This window comes from Lactuca saligna, chromosome 4, assembly GCF_052625555.1.
Source record: "Lactuca saligna cultivar CGN05327 chromosome 4, ASM5262555v1, whole genome shotgun sequence".
NCBI lineage: Eukaryota > Viridiplantae > Streptophyta > Magnoliopsida > Asterales > Asteraceae > Lactuca > Lactuca saligna.
The window spans coordinates 186862461-186864865 of record NC_136420.1 but is presented as its reverse complement, the minus strand read 5'-3'; the positions used below and the strand labels follow the sequence as shown (position 1 = coordinate 186864865).

The 2405-nt window shown below is 41.4% G+C and overlaps 1 pseudogene; it reads left to right on the top strand.

The window, feature by feature from the left end:
- Positions 1 to 207: 207 nt before the first annotated feature.
- Positions 208 to 2060, top strand: LOC145038967 (aldehyde oxidase GLOX pseudogene; annotated as a pseudogene).
- Positions 2061 to 2405: the final 345 nt, after the last annotated feature.

Genomic DNA, 2405 nt, shown 5'->3' with positions numbered 1-2405 from the left:
CGGATCATTGTCTAATGTGAATAATTATAGTGAAAGAACCCGACATCTTTATTTTGAAGGTGCATAGAAATAACATAGAAATAGAACTTTATAACACGAATATTCGAAATTCATTACAAACATTCATCCGGTTGACAATATCAACATAGCATGCTTGAACTAGTATTTAAACGACCCAACATCACCTCCAAAACACACAACCACCTGACCAATTATCCCCAATCAAATAAACAAAAAAGAAGTACAAACTTAATGAAGACCTTCTCCCCTTCTCTCCTTTATCACCATCTTCTCCTTTCCCTCCTAGTGATCCTCCTCCATGCCCGGCAATGTCCAGCTGCAGGTGGATCATGGTCCGTCCTCCTCCCAAGCATTGGCATCTCCGCCATGCACATGCAGCTGCTCCCTAACGATCGTGTTGTAACATATGATCGTACAGACTTTGGTGTCTCCAACATCTCTCTTCCAAATGGCAAATGCCGCCCTAACTCAACAGATTGCTCAGCCCACTCGGTGGAGTATGATGTTGGTTCCAATACAGTACGTCCACTCATGGTTTTAACTAATGTGTGGTGTTCTTCAGGAACCCTAATGCCAGATGGCACCTTGATCCAGACAGGTGGATGGGCTGATGGTTACCGGAGGGTGAGAACTTATAAATCATGTAGCAAATGCGATTGGAAGGAGATACCAGATGGGTTGAATCAACAGAGATGGTATGCCACCAATCACTTGTTGCCGAACGGAAGACAAATTATCATCGGAGGACGCCAGGCATTTAATTACGAATTCTACCCCAAAAAGTCGGCTACTGAGAACTCTCCCAGCTTTCCATTTTTGGTTCAGACTAATGACCCAAATGTTGAGAATAACTTATACCCTTTTGTATTTCTCTATCCTGATGGAAATTTGTTTGTTTTTGCCAATAATCGTGCAATCTTATTCGATTACTCCAAGAACCAAGTTGTAAAGACATACCCAACAATACCCGGTGGTCAACCAAGGAACTACCCAAGCACGGGATCTGCAGTACTGCTCCCTTTGCGGATAAAAAAGGGGGAAATAGATGCTGTGGAAGTATTGGTTTGTGGGGGTGCACCTACAGGAGCATTTGTTAATGCAAATAATGGAAAATTTGATGGAGCTCTTGATACTTGTGGGAGGATCAAAATATCGGATCCAAATCCACAATGGGTCATGGAGACCATGCCTATGGCTCGAGTGATGGGTGACATGTTGTTGCTTCCCAATGGCCATGTTTTGATCATCAATGGTGCATCAGCTGGAGTTGCAGGGTGGGAACTTGGGAGGAACCCTGTTCTTAGCCCTGTGATTTATACACCTGATAACCAAATCGGGTCTCGATTCGAGGTGCAAAATCCAAGCACAAAACCTAGAGTTTACCATTCCACAGCGGTTCTACTACGAGATGGTCGTGTTCTTGTTGGTGGAAGCAATCCTCATGATAAATATGTCTTCACAAATGTTCTTTACCCAACTGAATTGAGTCTGGAGGCCTTTTCGCCTTCTTATTTGGAATCAAACTCGTCTTCTATGCGACCGAGGATAATCTCACCCAAGAACAAATCCAATATACGCTATGGAAAGAGGGTGGCTATTACATTCACGGTTTCAGGCCCAGTGGACCTAAAATTGGTCACTGTGACATTGATGTCACCTTCATTTAACACCCACTCGTTTTCTATGAATCAAAGGTTGCTGGTGCTTGACAGCGCCAACTCCGCCAAGGCTGTCGGAAAGTCGACTTATAAAGTTGGTGTGGTGGCGCCTCCATCTGGTAACATTGCACCGGCTGGGAATTATATGTTGTTTGTGGTTCATAAAGACATTCCAAGTCCGGGAATCTGGGTCCAAATCCGGAGATGAAATACCAAAGTTCTATATTAATTACGTTGGCTTCCTGCATTACGCAGTTTATGGTTTCGTTCATTCATTTTCAACTGTTTAAGAGATGGTGCATTTAATAATTTTTTGTGCATTGACCTATTATTTTGTAAATTTCACCTTGTTATATAAATATTCTTGTGTCACTTTAATTACACTGTTACTTCATGAGCCAACGAATAACATTTGGGTTTTTGCTTAATTACATTTCTGTACTAGTGTACTCATAGCTGTTTTTTTTATCATTTTGGTTTTGTATTTAGTGATCATATCCGGTGAATCGAACAACCCGTTACTGATCTTCGAAGCAACCAAAGCCATTTGAGAAAGAAAATACAATCTCATCAACAAACTGAACTTACAACCTCACTATGGGTTAGTTAAACCTCTCGGCAAAGAAAAAAAAAACACATAGCGATTGAGAATTTAATAAATCTATTTTTGAGTTATACATATGTTGTCACAATTCCATTCCATTTGTCGTCGGCTTTGCAACAACT